Source organism: Psammomys obesus, unplaced genomic scaffold (genome assembly GCF_907164565.1).
Source record: "Psammomys obesus unplaced genomic scaffold, mPsaObe1.curated_primary_1811, whole genome shotgun sequence".
NCBI lineage: Eukaryota > Metazoa > Chordata > Mammalia > Rodentia > Muridae > Psammomys > Psammomys obesus.
Genome location: NW_026596166.1, coordinates 5,488,079 through 5,505,730, shown reverse-complemented (window position 1 = coordinate 5,505,730; position 17,652 = coordinate 5,488,079). Strand labels below are relative to the sequence as shown.

At 42.0% G+C, this 17,652-nt stretch overlaps 1 protein-coding gene across 1 annotated transcript in view; it reads left to right on the top strand.

Moving 5' to 3' along the window:
- Positions 1-17,652, top strand: part of Rhoj (ras homolog family member J) — an 83,176-nt gene that overhangs the window by 16,501 nt on the left and 49,023 nt on the right. The window lies entirely within an intron of this gene.

Here is a 17,652-nt window from a genome sequence, read left to right as displayed (position 1 = left end):
CTTTAGAAGACATACAGGTTACAAAGTTAGCCTAACCCTTTCAGTGCAAAGGCTTGCAAAAGACAAGACTTATTTGGATCTTAAAGTGGCTGTGACTGTCAGTCCCACTTCGCAGTTCAAACAGCTGCACACGGCATGCAGAAGGGAATACGTGATCACCGTGGACTAGGCAGGTGATTGCTCTAGTCACCATGAATCTCTTGTATCTGATCACTCTTGTTCTAACAGATACTCTAGACTCAGTATATAGTATATATATAGATGGCGGCGGCTATAATCTTGATGATCAGTTTGACACGATCCAAAATCACTTAGGAGGCAAGTCTCTGAACATGATGTCTGGGGGATTAATTGAGGTAGGAAGGCCCGCATTAACTACCATTGCACTACGCCAGGGGTCAGGTTCTTGAAATGAAGGAAAGGGGAGGGACCAGCATTTGTCAGTCCTGCTTCCTGAGTGTGCACACGATGTGACCGACTGCTCCAAGCTCCCACCCCGACTGTGACCTCCCTACCATGATGATCTGCACCCTCAAACTGTGAGCTAAAGTAAACCCTTTATCCCTTAAGTTGTTTCTGTCAGAGCATTTTAGCAATGCAACAGAAAGCGTAACAAGACATATCTAAACACGTAATATTGGCAGATCTCAAACCAGCCGCATGTTGCATATATTTCACGCCTAAATCAACACCTAAAAATCTTTCTAAGGCAGGTACACATTAGACAAACATCCTGCTCAACAATTTTAACATTGACTCCAAATGGGATCTCAAAATACGCTCTGGACCCAGGTGTGCTGTGTGACAAGACTTTTCCTGGGGAGATACAGTATCTACTCACCACCCCAGATAGGGTTTTCCACAACATACCAAAGTACAGATACCACTAAAGTTCAACTTGGTAAACCAACAAGCTTTATTGGGGTAAAGCAGAAATGAATCAAAGCTGCATCTCCAAAGCCCACCCCAGCCCTGGACACGGTAAACAAAAGCTGGGAGCCTGAAGCACACTGCATAACCCTGCCGGCTGCTTAACACACTGGAGAGTGTCCTTCAAAGTGACTCTAAATCTCTCCTGGGAAACTTGCCTAGTTTCTGTTTCTTCCAGGCAGGGGTCTGGACTCAATCTTCTTAGAAATTTGGCTCGTCTGAGAATGATTCTCAGCAGTCTTTATTGCTTACTTTGGAGTGGTTCGGCTATTGAATCTAGTCAGTTTCAGGGACTTCCTGGCGCTATTTTGAGTTGTTTGCCTCTCTGTTTAAAAGGCTTCTCTGGAGGATGGGATGTTTCAGTCTGGAAGGAAACTGTTATGCAATACTCCACCCCATCCTCTGGCCCTTTAGCCTTTCCAATCCCTCTTGTGCAATGATCCCTGAGCTTTGGAGGGGGAGACTATAGATGTCTACCTATGGCTAAGAATCAGGCCACTATGCCAACGCATCACTGTGCCTAAGCAGTCACTTATTCTCCAGAGCATCACCTTGGCTATGAGTTGAGGCTGACAACAATGGTGATCTATAGGCACAAGCACACACTTAGAAGGCAGCTTGAATAGACACATCACATGTATCTAGCCATACCTTAGGACTTGTTTCCCCATTTAGATAATAAATGTAATAAATATATTATAAGCATATGTTTTTGTTTTTGTTTTTAATACCAGGAGTGGGGATATGGAACTGCTTCACATCAACTATGATTTGCCTTGAGCTCTGGCAAGGGCATGATTTTTGCCAGCTGCAATTGTGTGATATTTGAAATTCTGGGGACTTTACAGAGGATGTATAAACGATAGGGCCCCCAAGAGGCGGGGTGGGTGGATGGCTGGTTGTTGGTTGTTGCTGGTCGTTGTTTGTTGTGATTTGTTAAATAGTCATGTGCAAGGAAGAAACAAGAAGATTGTAGATATCCAGACAGGGAAGATAAAACTTGCCCCACAGAGCTAGATGCCCCTAATCAGGAGGAAGTGGTCTAATGATAACATCACCGACCTCTGACTTTATTCAGAGATCTCTTTCCTTTCCTCTTTATCCTTTTCTCTCTCATGCCTAGTGTTAGGGAGTTGAAAGGGAAGAAGAAAAGTGGTGGAGAAGGGTGGAAGAAAGAACCCATCAAGTAGCAAATGCTGGTTACACCCTGTGGCGCTATGAAAGCCAAGCAGCAGAGTGGGGGTTTCCAGTTCAATACCAGCATGTCCTGCAGTCACAGCTTGCACATGTGGTGCCTTCCGCAATAGGATCTTACCCTCTAGTTTTGTCATATAACCGACATCAGTAACATTAACCTTTGTGGTTCGTGGTGTCTCTAGGGCTTCCCTGGCCAAAAACTCACAGGGAGGTAGCCCACCCCTAGCACTGGAGTTTTTATTCAATAACCTTAAGGCTTCTAGGAGTGTCCTTTTCCAACCATGTAGGATACCTTTTGGATTTTTGTTTGTTTGTTTGTTTCCTTTCAGTTAACTCAGCCCTAGTAGGCTTATAAGGTAGATGGAAGTAGCATTGCATGTGGTTTTGCAAATCTGCAAAACACTCAGAGGTTAGCATTACATTATCTCTGTAACAAAGCCTTTTCCGGAAGATGGGCAGGACAAGGTAGCATCCCAAACCACCATCCCATAGCTAACAGTGGGGTTACAAAAATTACCTTGATGAAGCTCTCTGAAACTCTGTTGCAATTTGTTCTGAGCAAGTGTCAGGTGAGCTCAGAAGTTCACAACTAAGGAGATATTAAAGCCAAACATTAGTCAGGTCTGATACAGCAGGGAAAGGTTCCATTCCCTTGTATCAATTGCTTCCTCCTCAGATCAAGGTTAGGTACAAAGCACGGAATGGGAGATGTTAACTTAATTAGTTCCCTGTAATCCTCCGGCATTCTTTCTACGCCATTACCTTTCCATATCCTGGAGCTCTTCCATGGTGACGCTCTACATTTCTCTTCATCTGATAAATTCACTGCACCTGACTTAATCTGTTCAGACCTACTCAGGGCCAAGAGGGACATGGTCCTGTTCTCCCCTGATGTATCTGCTCCTTGGGTCAATGTGGCCCTGGTTTGGCACTGTGCCTCTGTAGCTGTTGTCTCTCCATCCACATACTAGCTGTGAAGAAGTTCCAGGCTGGGCAAGCCCTCTCCAACTCTAGCATAACCTTTCCTGGAGAGAAATGTACCCTCCTTAGTCTCAGTGATAGATAAATAGTCATTTGTGGGTGTCCCAGATTTTTAATATATATCATATATATATGTGTGTTAATATATATCATATATATTTTTTAATATATATCATATATATGTTTATATATATGTATATATATATATATATGTGTGTGTGTATGTGTGTGTGTGTGTGTGTGTGTGTGTATATATACATATATGTAAAACCTGGGACACCCACACATGGCCATGAGTCATTTTGAACCCTGCTATATCATCAGTAATACCCACAGTAAAAGGAATTCATTAGTATTGGGCCCGTTCCCAGATGTGAGTCCTTGAGTGATTTCCAAAACGCAAAAGGATGTTCAAGTGTTAACTCTTAAAATAATAGGGAAGGCCCAGGAGGAGACTGGAGCACAGATCTATCGATGCACAGCTCTTGGTGCAGCTGTACGATTGGAGGAAACATGTTTTATTTGCTTTCCATATCACAAGGAGATGACAAACTCACCAGAGTTTTTCTTTAGGGGGTCATCACTGCCTCAGTTTCCCCAACTTTTACCATCCCGTGAACACATTAGAAACCTGTTTCTTGGGAAATAAGGAAGAGAATTCTGCTGATACTTAGCTCCAAATGGAAAGCCCAGATCTGGATACTCCCAAAAAGCCCTGCAATAACTCGGGGCTGAACGGAGTGTGAAATAAAGCAGTTGAGAAGGATCTGCCCATCGAGTGACCCCATTTTTCCCTGAAAAGAGCTGACCAAACAACCACAAAGATGTTGCCATTTTTCTTCTTCTTTGCTGATTTTCAACTTTCGAATAAAGTATCTCACCCAAAGGATTTAATTTATGTTTTTCTCCTCATGGTTTGCTCCGGTTTTGAGACTGGCTCTTCTTCCGTGGCTGTGACCAGCAATCCTCACGCCTGGATCTCCAGAGTGCTAGAATTACAGTTACAAACATGCAGTGACATACCTGGGTTGGTCTTGAACTCTTGAAGCTATGGAGTACTAGAATTCAGACTGTAGGTATACATTATCACCCTTTGTTTCCCCATGGTTCCTGAAACCAGTAATCTTCTAACCATGGAAAACTGTATTTGTTCTCCTTGAGTCTTTTAGTTTGTTCTTAGTAGTGTGTGTGCCTGTGTGTGTGCGGTTTTTCAAGACACGGCTTCTCTGTGTATCAGAGCTATTCTGGAGCTCACTTTGTTGACCAGGCTAGCCTTAAACAAACAGGGATCCACCTGCCTCTGCGTCCCAAGTGCTGGAATTAAAAGTCCGCACCACCATACCCAACCTTATCCTATTTTAAAAGGGAGCTCTTCCACTCCTTCCTTGAAAGTTCTGGAATGTTCTGGTTTGTGCATGAAGACTTTTCCTCCCCCTCTGATGGGCCTCTTCCTGGTGAGTTCATACAAAGGAGATTTTTCTCTGCCAAGGAAAAGATAGAGAGTGATATTTGCGGTATAGCCACTTGACAGCAGCTCTTGATAAGCCAGATTTCATGCTAATACTATTTAAATTTTATCCCTTGTCAAGAAAAAGGGGACTCAAGATATATTTTACTGGCATTTATGAGGATGACAGAAATTCTGCTATGGAAATTACACCATCGTGTGAGGGCAATGAGGAGAAATGGATTTCTTCTTCAGGGAATTAATCTGTGGTTCAGGAGAAGCAGCATAACTCTGTCCTGGAGCAATGTCTATCAAATGTATGGAAGGAGAAAATTAAGTAAAAATGTTCTTTGTGGTTGTTCAAGAACACTTTTTTCCCACCTCACACCCATGCCACATTTCCCACTAAATCCTTTAGGTGGCGCTCAAACCAGGAGGCTCACTCAAGGCCTGCTGGGCTACACAGGAAGAGCCAGTCTCACAAAACAACAAAACCACTTAGGAGCCTCACCTCTGTGCATACAGCCTCCCTCTCTCGCTCTCCAAAGTTCTGCTCTTGTCTTGTTTTAATATCCCGTCTAAGAAACGACAAGATTCTGTATATCCTCCGAAGAAGGACATGAAGTCCTTGGAACCTCCCTTCCCAAGAGAAGTACTTCAGAGAGCAGGATCTTCCTGGAGGCCCTGGGCTGTTAGTGGGAACTGAGGGCGTTAGAGCCAAGCATTTCCACAAAACATCCAAGGGTTCTCTGAAACGTAAGGGAAACCATTCCAACTTGACTTCCAAATTCCTTCCGTTTATGTGTGATGTGTTTAGAGATTGTCCTGCTCTTCTATAATCTCAAACGATCTGCAAAGATATCCTGGGTAGGGGAGTCACATTTAGTAAACTGATTATTGCCAGTCTCTGCCCCCCCCCAAAAAAATCCAATATTCCCTCTCTTTTCTTTATAAAAAGATGACTACCTGCAAAGTCTTATAGGAAAGTTTTGAAATATTTATAACTTAAAACTATCTCATAGCTCATTTGTGCTCAAATGGCTGTTCTAACCCTGACCTTTAGGACACCAAAGCAAACGCAATTAAATTTGTTGTTGTTCCTCACTGAGAGAGAAAGAGAGAGAGGTGTGAGAGAGAGGGGGTGTGAAAGGGAGAAGGAGGAAGGAATCTGAGAGAGAAAGACAGTGAGACAAAAGGAGATAGGAACAAAGTGGCTGCAACTCTCCATGGAACAAGGAACTGTATCCGCATAGTCTTCAGGCTCAGACAGTATCCAGGCCCTTGCTGCTTTTCCAGATTGGGACTCAGCCTCCTTAAAAGGAAACAGCAGTGTGTCTTCATTTTCAAGAAGGGATATTGTTCATGAAAGCTCTTTAAAAGTTTGTGTGGTCCTTTTCCATAGTTCAATTCCTCTCAACCCCAAGAGCCTCTAAAAATATTCTGCTGAGTTTATTTATTGCCATAACTCTCGCTAGTGCAATTTTGTGTTGAAGGCGGGCATCTAAGAAGTTACCCATCTCCCTTGACAACACTGGGTTACAGCAGTCACCAGATAGCCTGTCTGTGTTAGCCAACTGCCCCCAAGAAATCACAAATTACATAATGTGCGTGAAAGCATTTGGTGTGCTGCAAAGCGCCACAGAATGTTGTTGTTCCTTGTTAGCACTTAATCACTTTATTTACCAAATGTGCCAGAAGCATGGAATGGCATCATATGTAATTAACTACAAGCTACAGCCAAAATATGAAAGCTCTTCCCCGGCACTACCTGCTATAAACATACTTCGTGTTATGTATTCTCTCACAAATGCATAAGCAATATGGAAACAGACTAGAAGGTCGCTGCTACAATGCTGCCTCTTCTACAACAGTAACTTCTTGCTCCTTTTATGGGTAGAAATCCCTCGGAGCTGTTGGTGTCTCAGGAGCAGGGGAGGAGGGAATCCCCAAAGCAAATGTTGCCCAGCCTCAGCACCAAAGATCGTTTCTAATCAGGCATGTAAATCCATTTTTATGATCTTACAAAGACTCCAATAAGGGTTATTGGTTATTAAAACACGCTATTCTAAAGGCATGATGTAATTGGACCATTTACAGCTGATACTATCCCACAAGCGCTTTATTGCTAGTGGCAGATCTGGGGACTGGTGTGTAGCTCAGAGACACAGCGCCTGCCAAGCACGTACAAGGTCCCAAGTATGAACCTCGGCACCTCAGACAGAGAAGAAGAAAAGCAAAGCAGAGCTCTAGGTTGGCTCTCTTTCAAATCCGCAGAGTTCGTAGAGTGGTCTTCCTTATCTGTAAATGACATGTTCTAAGACTCAGTGGGTGTATAAAACAAGAGACAGTGCCAAACCTATAAAATCTATGTCTCTTTCTATAAATACACACCTATGATTAATGTATAATCATAGTTTATGATTAATAGCTTATTAATAGCTATTCTGATTAATAGCTTATTAATCATAAACATATTAAATAATAAGTTTAATGTATAAACACACACAGTGAAAGAGTGAAAGCGTTTAATTTGTAAACACACACTGGACAAGAGTAACAATAACTGTAATAAAAGCTATATGCTACAGGCTTCTCTTTCTTATCTTTCTGTAAATATCTTATCACGTGTTACTCCTCCTGGTGATGACTCAAGATGAGAAGTGCCTTTGTGATAAGATGGAATAAAATGAGTGACTTCAGGTTTATGACAGTGTTAGTCCATAACTGAAAGATTATAAAGTACCAAAATACCATAAGGGCGAACCTCATACTGAAATAAGTACTGAGAAATTTGTGAGAAGGTAGTATACACAGCATGAAAATGTGTTCCGTGAAGACTGACCGCAACAAGGCCATGAATTGCTGGAGGTTAATGTGACCGTCTCAGAATGAGAGTCTGGAATGGCACTGTGTACTAACTTTAGAAGCCGTAGAGTGAGTCATGTATTGTCATTGCACACCTGTAGTCCCCGAGTTTAAAAAGCAGAGGCAGGAGGATCAAGGGTTTGGATCCAACCTGAGCTACATAGTAAATTAATGGGCTGATCTGGATAGATGGAAGGATGGATAGATGGATGGGTGGATGGATTCTAGGGCTGATGCGCACATCTGGCAGGGAAAAAAAAAAACTCTATCCAATCAACAAAAAGGGTGTTCCAAAAAGGGATTAATCTCTCCAATATCCACAGCAGAGAAAGACAGTTGCTGGAATAAGTAGGTCTCTGATACAACTAGAGAATAAGCCTTTTTGCTATTAAAGGGACCAGTCTGAATTTCATGTTGACACTTTCTCAGTGACAGGTTATTAATAGCTGGTACAGAGAACTTCATTCCTTAATGTGATGACCAACTTTCAAAAGAAACTACCACACAGGCAATCAAAGATGTCAGAAGGCGTAAGTGGGAACAGATCAGCAAGATGGCGTAGCCAACAGCACTGCCCATCACCAAGCCTGACAGGGTGAGTTCTAGCCTTAAGACCCACATGACGGAAGGGAAGGACCAGTTCCTGCAGAGGGTCCTCTCATCTCCATGCATGCAGCCCCACACACATACACACAAACACCAACCGAATTAAATTAACAAATGAAAAATTATAATGCAAAAGTAAGCTAGACACAATTGCTTCTAAATGTATTACCCGATGAGCCTTACTCTCCAGAGAAGCAGTACCACTAGGGAATGAATTCTGTGAACCAATATTTTGGCCTAGCAGAACTTAATGGAACAGCCTCTCTGTGACAAAGGGTCGCAAAGGGAAGCATAAGAAGGCAAAGCAGGAAAGAGAAGTAGGAACTGGAAAAGCCGCAGCTCTGGCTGCCAGACCAGGAAAGAAATAGAAGGGAAAAAAATTACCAGACACACTTGAAGATGCCGCAGAAACAAAAAAAATCCTGTAAGAACACGGAAGCAGTAAAACCTGAAGATATTTTTTTAAATAAATGTTAAGGTAAACATATTAGGAGGAGTACAGAGAAGAGTGCAGATGAAATAAGACATGAGTGCATATAGCATATAAAGAAAATAGACATATGAACAGAAATGATACACACAGCATATAAATAACTGGACTTCCCGCCATACTTTTTTTAGCTAATAAAGGCAAAATAATGACATGGAAGAAATAGAAATAATATTGTTCGAGAACAAAAGCTCGGAATAAGTGAGATGAGCATGCATTTTCAAAGACCTCACTAGGATGCTTGATCTGAAACCATTAACATTGACGCGAATCTTAAAATTTTAAAGAATGGCAGCTTTCAGTGACCAGACCAAAAGGACCGATCACTTAAGGGGAGACACAGTGTTTTAAAATTCTCCACAGCGCTGAAGCTAATGGAGATGACATCCAGGGACAACCAAGGAGAGGAAGTATGAGCCAGCATGTTCCAAGCCAGCTCAGGAAGCCTTCCAGTGAGGGTGACAAGTACACAAGGGTCTGTGACAGAAATAAGACCATTCACAACTGACTTCTCAATAAATATGAGTCATTTGAAAACCAAAAATGTTATGTAATATATAATATATTATACAATAATATATTTAATATAATATTAATATACTTGCATGTTGGGTGTTATATAAATATAATATTTATATAGAAATATATCATATATAAATATATTTAATTATATATTGCTTATATTTATCATATAATATAACTATATAATATAATTTACATTGATTATTTTTAAAAGAATTTCCAATTAAGGAACAAAGTAAAACTGAGTTCCATTATGTATGTATAAGGCATACACAAAACAAAGAAATTGGAAAATATTTCATAGTGACAGAGGAAATTATTATATATTACAATACCAAGCATAGAAAAAGCCATATAAAAATAAACTGAAGGAAAAGAAAGAACACTTTAAAATACCAAAGGGTTCAAGCCACAATGAGAAGTTAGAGCTCTTGGTTCACAGTCTAACCTGGTACCAACCATCAAAAGCAAAACCTACATAAAGAGATAAGTAGACATGAACACAATAGTCAAGGGACTCCCAGTTGTACTGCTAAGGAAGTTTGGTTCACTATTTATGGTAGATAAAGCAAGGGGCCATTTAAAACAAAAATCTAAACATAAGTATTTTCAGACAAGAATGAAAAGAATTTGTTAAAGAGATAATCCTCAAGAGTTTAAAAAGGAAAAAAAGCCCCCAGGGTATTGCAGGAAAATCCAATCAAACCATTCCCACAGTAGTCAAAGTGTTCCAGAGCATCATGCTATATAAGATATATATAGCTGGATGAGAGCAAAGTACTGTATACGTTTTTATGCAACGAGCAAAATACTAATGTCAAAATATGATAAAGACGTTGAAACAGACCTGTAATTTCTATATAAAACCCTGGCAAGCATCACTCAGCAGCCACGTGCAAGAAAGGTGTATTCCATGTCTTCAATAAGCAGAATGAAAGGACCAGGTCCTGAGTAAGGAGGAGGGACTGTATGCTAAGACTCTCCCCAGTGCTGGAGACAGTGGGGTGACATCCAAAGATAACCAAGGAAGGAAGCCAACATGTTCTGAGCCAGCTCAGTCAGCCTTCCAGGGAGGGTGGCAGTCAAGCAGAGAATCGCATTTTCTAATACTTCTGACCCCAGGCTTTCCACCTGTTTATAACTCAGCTGCCAGTCCTGTGCCACATAGAAAAATGAAAATGACAACTAAGATGCTATATCAGTAACTTCCGCTGAGCTGCCAAGTGATAATGCATCCATACTGTCATGCTTTAGAGCAGCAGTTCTAACCTGTGGATCTCGACCCCCTTGAGGGTCAAAGGACCCTTTCACAGGGGTCACATATCAGATATCCCGCATATCAGATATTTATTACAATTCATAACAGTAGCAAAATTACAGTTATTAAGTAGCAACTAGATAATGTTTTAGTTGGGGGTCACCACACATGAAGAACTCTATTAAAAGGTCACAGCATTAGGAAGGTTGAGGACCACTGGCTGAGAGTCAACTCTCATGGATGCTCCAATCCAGTCAGCACTGGGCCCTATCTTCATGCCGACTCACGAGAGGCAGGAAAACCCAGTCAGTACACAGAAGCAGTTGTGTGAAGTCACTAATTATGGGTGTGGCTTGTTATACAACAATAGATGACTTGAAAGTGTAGGCATTTTCTTCATATCTATTAGTCCAAAAGTCAGGATCAGGCTTAATGCTAGAAATAGTTCCAGTGAAGTTAGGACTAATGTTCTATGAGAAGTACAAGCTGATGGCATTTAAAAACTTCATTTGTCATTGTTCAAGAATTTAATCCACTCATAATGCCTTGTTATCCTGTCTACTCACCCAATCCCTCCCTTCCCATTCCTCTCCTATTCCGCAACGCACTACTTTCCCCTCCCAACCTCACGTGTCTTTTTTTTCTTAATTATAAATTGGACAGTTGTCAAAATAACAAGAAAACTATGGCCCCAAACACTGAGACACACACACACACAGAGAGAGAGAGAGAACACAAGCAAGGGCCCCGAGTGGTTGTGGATTTTAGGATGAACGGCTTTGTGCAAAACTCAAGCTACAGAAAAAAAAGTGCCTAGTGGCTGCCATACATGCAAAAGAGTAAATTAAAACAAGAACACAGGTGTGATGGCAGTACTCGCATGCTGTAAAACTCCGACGCAGCAAAGCAAGCACTAACGCTGGTCACCGGCTGGAAGCTGGAAACAGGATGAATAAGGAACATTGCACAAAGGAGGCACTGTCGCTGCGTGAATGCTCACTCCACAGGCAAGGCCCTCACTCATGACTCTTACTGTGTATTCAAATTACGTAATCTATGAAAACCTCCATGGCGTCTTTACCGCCTGCATTTCCCCCAGAATCTCTGCAAAGCATTTGCCAAGGGCTGTCTCTCCTCTCTATACGTCCATAGAGCCTGCCTATGACTAGAATGGCCTACTTGCTGAGCCATCCCCTATACTAAAATATTAATAAAACTCCATGGAAGGAAGAATTGTCAACCAACATCTGACCCAGCACTTACTGACACGCAAGGTGTTTGACCAAAGAAGAAAAGCCAGGAGGAAATGAATTGTTTCAACTGAGAAGCAAGATTTGCATACACAATTAAATCTACAAACTCAATCCAGGTTATTTGAGTCCAGATAATTGCTTTAAACCAAAAGGAAATAGAGGGATGTTCATTTAAATGTAACATTGTCAGAAGTCCAGAAGGCGTGAATGGCTTTTCTGCTTGAGGCATGCCAAAGCCAAAGTCAAGTTGTCTGTCGGTCACCTTGGCTCCCGTGTTGAGACTGGGGGAGGAATTTGCTACCAAGCTCTTTCTTCTTTTCCATCCCTTCAGTTCCTTGTGGTTGTGCCACTAAGGTCTTTGCTTTCTTGCTGACTGGTAGCCAAGGTCTTAGCCTCCCAAGACCACCCACACTCCATGACACATGGTCCCCTCTGGCTTCCAAACCAGCAAGTGGATGTTTCCTGCTTATTAAATTCTTTTCATGCTTCAGATCTCTTTCTTCCTCTCCTACTGGCCGCAGGAAATGCTCTACTTTTAAAGGGACAGTGCGATTGGGTGGGGAACATCAGCGTAATCTCTCTTACAAAAGCTACTGGTTAGAGAGCTAAATGATGCCCGAAAGTTTTCCCTTGCCAATTGGGTGGGGAACATCAGCGTAATCTCTCTTACAAAAGCTACTGGTTAGAGAGCTAAATGATGCCCGCAAGTTTTCCCTTGCCATTGTCGACAGCACAATCACAGGAGCCCCAGCTGGGGATAGAGCTGATGGGGCTATCTTATTTCTTCAGTTCCACAGTGGCCCTTTACATGCCAGCGCCCACTTTCCCTCGGAGACAGTTAAAGAAATGCAGGCTCCATGGCAGACTTTTCTTCATCTTCAGTGTGTTTCTCTCTCCTTTCGATTGCTGGCATCTAATGACCTGAGGACATGAGCTGGTGTTTCTAAAGACAGCCTCTGCCCGTCTTTTAGAAAAAAAAAAAAAAAAACAGTGTGTGGAAATGGAGAGCAGCAGGGGGTAGTGATAGAAGTGATGGTGGCTGTCTCGGTAAGCTTAAAACTAGTCGGGGGAAAGTGAACAGCACAGAACAATTGGCAAATACAAGCCACACACACACACACACTGCCTAAGACACAGAGGGAAATTCTTCTGATTGCAATGGAGTCCTTCATAAAGCCAATGAGGTCATAAATCCATGGAGGTTGCCATCACTCAATTGACGCCTGAGTTTCCTAGGGCATTTTTTTCCCGTAACTAGTTTTAAATGGTCCTTCTCCTTCCTGATTACATTCTTCTCTACAACTGCTTCCCATTTCCTTTTGGCTGAATATCGTGTTTTGTTGTGAAAAGCAAAAGTCTGATCGAATTGCTCCACCCTCCTCCAAGAGCATTGCTGGCTGGGGGATGGGGGAATGGCTCAGTGGTTAAGGTGTTCGCTACACAAGAATGAAGAACTGAATTCAGATATACAGCACCCACAAAAACAAAACAAAACAGCAAAAAATGAAAACTCTAGACTCCTCATGCAGTAATGGAAGGCAGAGACATAGACATAGACAACTAGCTCCAGACCAAACAACATGGTGGAACAGCACAACCTCTGGCCTGCACACATGCGCGCGCGCGCACGCGCACACACACACACACACACACACACACACACGATCCTTCTAAATAAGGGCCCACATCATTGACATCACAATAGTGTCTAAAACTTGACAAATTTTTTTTTAGTTGCATGAATGAAAGTTTATAAAGATAAAATGCTTTTATTTCCTAATTCTTTTTTATTTATCGATTCTTCATTCCAAAAATTATTTGTCTCCATCCCTACCTTTTCCCTCTGATCATTTTGAGTTCTTTATGAGAAATATTAGAGGAAAAATGTGAATAAGCACAGACAAATCTGCCAGCTCCATAAATCACTGATGAACTGCAGCACCTTGCTTCATGGCCTTAGCAGCTAAGCAAATAAATCCAGAGCACTCTCTTTACAGCACTTTATGCTTAAACCATGGTTTTCCCTGGAGACAGGAGGGTGTGGGGAATAGGGATGTTTTTGCAAAAACTGATTCTTGTAATTATGTTAATTAGCTGTATTAGGGACAGATGTATCTACAGTCAGGAAGATGGGGTTGGGAACCAAATACACCCCAATTCCATACCCAGCTCTGTAATTCAGGATGGTTAGATTCTAGTTAGTCATCACTAGCTTTAGCTGGTCTCTTCATCTGTAAGATGCAGGTGACGTTGACACTTTGTCATGAGCTCTGGGTCTGGGGCAAGCCAGCCCACCCAGGTGGGCGTACCCAGCAACAGTGGTGGCTTCTACTATGGTTGTTGTGCCCGTGTTTTGGATGTACTCAATCCATCCTCTTTGTCCTTTGGAAAAAGCTCCTTTTTATAAACTCTGTTTCCCCTGACTACGGTCAGTTTCCTTCATCCAAGAAAGAATACATGGCACAAAACACCCACAGGCAGAATGACCACTTGTTGGTATGTTTGTTCAGAAGCCCTCGGATGGGGTTGAAAGTTGTGAAGCTACAGGAAGAGGACAGTGGTGACAGCTAGGGGGTTACCATGCTGACATGCGTGAGTCTGGAAGTGACACAAGATGGCTTCCTCTGGGCATTCTACGTCTGCCTTTCATTTCCCTAGGAAAGCTTATGGAAGTCATGAAATCATCTCCAGCTAGAGGGGCATGCCTGTTATTCTCAACTGAAGTTTTTTGTTTGTTTGTTTGTTTGTTTGTTTTTTCAGGTCTCCGGCACTCAGGTGTACTCCCTTCCTTTCAGATACCTGAAAGGTTATTTTTCACAAGAGCTGACTTGTTGTTGTTGTTTTGTTGTTTCGTTGATCCAAAATAATCTCAGGATTTAGATGGCCAGAGAGAGAAAGGTCTGTTGAAGTGTCTGGGAAACAGGCAGCAAAGGAGGCACAACCAGCCTTCCCTAGAGCAGCTTTCCTACCTGCTGAAGGGTGTTCCAGAACATAAATCCAATACACAGCTGAGCCCTTGAAGAAGCACAATCCATTTCCAAACTCGGTGTGGAGATGGCTCCACCAGGAAAATGCTTGCTACACCAGCCTGAGAACAGGATTTCAAATTCCTAAGATAAGCTTATTGGTGCATTCCAGCATTGGGGAGGCAGAGACAGAGGATCTGGGCCCTCACTGCCCAGCCAATCTAGTGACCTTCAAGTACTATTAAGAGATCCCAATTTTAAAAATAAGTAGAGGGTCAGCGATACGGCTCAGCTGGCAACTAAGCCTGAGTTCAAATTCCCCAGACCCATGTGGTAGAAGGAAGGCTGAGATAGAATTGCCTCTAATTCAGGCTGGGCTGCATAGTGAGTTCCAGGGTAGCCTGGGCACAAGAGCAAGACCTTATCCCACCTGCCTAAAGTAATACAAAAGAGGATGTTTAATGGCATCAGCAATGAATAAAACTAATAATGTAGCTATTCAAATCTAAAGCTATTGGACATAGCATATACACACATATAAATATACACATATTTAATTGTATATGCTTTTCATATCTGGACATGAAGTCATTTAGTTTGCTACGATCATACCTATGGCCATTTGCATGTTAATAAAAAAATGTAACTTGAGTGTATTCTGTCCATACCCCTTGCCAACCCTCCATCCTCCAGTTTCCCAGTTTCTCTTCTACCTCATGCCATAAGTACGTATATGATCTTACACATGTGTAAACTCTAGGATCCACAAATGGAAGGAAACACGAGTTTCCTTCTGACAATTCGCTTAACATGATTATCTCCAGTTGTTGACATCTTCTGCAAATGATGTAATCTCTTCTCTGTAGATGAGAAAGCCTTTGTATACATAATCCACACTTCCTTATCCGTTTCTCTGCTGTTGGTCTTCTAGTTGGTTGTCAAGGCTGCAACAATAAACACTGGTGTGCGCATGTCTTTTTGATGTGGTAATTTCAGGTAAAGACCCAGCAGTGTCTCAGTATACATTTATTTACTGTTGTGAAATTCTTCACATGCTCGTCTCCATAGTGTCTGGACTTGTTTACATTCCCTTTCTCGGTGGATAAGGCATCTGCATGGTACACACCTTCTTGTCAGGATTTGTAGATCTTTTTTGTTGTTGATGATGACTACCATTCTGGCTGGGGGGAGGCAGAATCTCCATGGAGGTTTGACTTGTATTTCTCTAGTGACTGGTGATGTTGAACATTTTTTTCATGTTTGCTGACCATTTGTAGCTCATCACTGAGAACTGTTTCGTTAATCCATTTGTTGACTGGGTTGTTTGAGTTCAGGATGTTTAATTTTTTGAGCCTTTTGTACACTGTAGTATTTGGTAATCCTCTGTCGTATATGTGTGTGTATGAAAATATAAATAGATATACATATACCGTATATATGTACATCCGTTCTTTAGATTGTCTCTTAACTGGTTCTCTGTTTCTTTTCTGGACAGCAGCTTTTCATTTTCATGAGTTTCCATTTATTGGTATTATTTCCTGAGCAACTGGAGTCCTAAGAAAGTGTCTACAATGATAGTGTGTGTGTGTGTGCGCGTGTGTGTGCATGTGTGTGTGTGTGTGTTTGTGTGCATGTACAAGTAAGTGGGCACGTATGTTCCTGTGCATGTAAAAGCCAGAGGTTGATGTCAGGTGTCTTCCTCAACTGCTCTGCACTTTATTTTGGGGTCAGGATGTCTCACTAATCCTGAAGCTTAGGACTGAGCTGGACTGGTTGGCCAGCACGTCCTCGAGATACCTTTGTCACCGCTTCCACATTTAGGGTTCCAGGCATGAGTCCCCTCATCTTGTTTTTCCATGGATGCTGGTGGTCCACACGGGTCCTCACACTTACATGACAGAAACTTCCCCAGCTGGGCCATCTCCCCAACCCCTGTGCCAGTATCTTGATGGGTCTATTCTGCCTTCTCCTCCGTCGGTTTTTGAGTTGTGCCTGAGACATTTTAAACAGACACTGTAAAGCCTTGCCTTTAAGGGTCTGTACCACTGCAGAACTTTTATTAGTACTATTAGTTCTAAAAACTAAACTCGTGCACACAGAAGGAAAAGGCTGAGTGTCCTGCCAGACAGGTCTTCATCGGCATTATTGTGCAGATAACGTTCTCTTTGTCGGCAATGTTCATGTGAGCGCTGTAACAGCACGCCCAGTCATTTATTAACATGTCCGTTGAGCCAGGATGACCTGCTTAAAAAAGATATCTGGTCCCTTTGGTTTGATTTTGGAATATCTAAAATCCAGTAAATGTGGAAACATTGAGATCCCAAAATACTGCTGTGCTTTCTGCCAAATGCCTTCCAACTCTCTAAATCTCCTGGGCTTCTGTTTTCATATCCTCTCATACTTTGCTGTTTATTAACACACCAAACTGAGTTATGAGGGCTCATCTTTTGTGATTCTTAATCATAAAGGGCATAATTCAAACTACTGAGAACGAGATGCATGCCAAAGAAAATTTGCTTAGACCCCAAAAGCATTAATATTAGAAAGGGCTAAAAAATAAATAAATAAATGTGGACTGCCTCCCCCTCATGGAGAAGCAGCCTTGCCAGGCCACAGAGGAGGACAATGCAGCCATTTCTGATGAGACCTGATAGGCTAGGGTCAGATGGAAGGGGAGGAGGACCTCCCCTATCAGTGGACTTGGAGAGGGCCATGGAAGGGGATCAGGGAGGGAAGGTGGGATTGGGAGAGAATGAAGGAGGGGACTACAGCTGGGATACAAAGTGAATAAATTGCAATTAATATAAAAAATAAAAATTTAATTTAAATAAATAATAAATGTGGAAGCCACACTATATTAAATGCTGTCTCAGGCTGGGTGTTAATTTTAAAGGAAGAAAGCAGGATAAGTCTGTGGCTCAGGCCTTGAATTTGGAAAACTCTGGGTGTAGTCCCTAGCATAAACTGGGTATGGTGGTACACCCCTGAAAACCCAGAATTCACAAACAGAAGAGTGAGAAGTTCAAGGGGTCCTTGGTTACATACTGAGTTCAAGCCCAGCCTGGAATGAAGAAATTCTGTTTCAGAAATAAATAAATAAATAAATAAATAAATAAATAAATAAATAAATAAATAAA